The sequence below is a fragment of the Penaeus monodon genome, chromosome 21 (genome assembly GCF_015228065.2).
Source record: "Penaeus monodon isolate SGIC_2016 chromosome 21, NSTDA_Pmon_1, whole genome shotgun sequence".
Lineage (NCBI taxonomy): Eukaryota > Metazoa > Arthropoda > Malacostraca > Decapoda > Penaeidae > Penaeus > Penaeus monodon.
Genome location: NC_051406.1, coordinates 10305734 through 10305966, shown reverse-complemented (window position 1 = coordinate 10305966; position 233 = coordinate 10305734). Strand labels below are relative to the sequence as shown.

General features: G+C 46.4%; 1 protein-coding gene across 1 annotated transcript in view; it reads right to left on the bottom strand.

Moving 5' to 3' along the window:
- LOC119586203 (centrosomal protein of 104 kDa-like) overlaps nucleotides 1-233 on the bottom strand; it is a 28011-nt gene that overhangs the window by 10935 nt on the left and 16843 nt on the right. The gene's annotated exons all lie outside the window — the stretch shown is intronic.

Here is a 233-nt window from a genome sequence, read left to right as displayed (position 1 = left end):
CGTCCAGAAACCGGAGGAAAAATACGTGCCAAGACCGATAAAGGGGAAATGATTGGAACGAAAAGGAAAGATAAAGAAGAAGAATAGGCTATTCCAGATACAAAGACACATGCTAGGAAGAAAAACGAAGAGAGAGGAGAGAGGAGAGCAGACAGGCGTAAAGAGGGCCATGAACGAGATAGGACAGACTATGGGGCGCCGAGAAGAGTAAAGAGATTGAGAGGATCTGACGG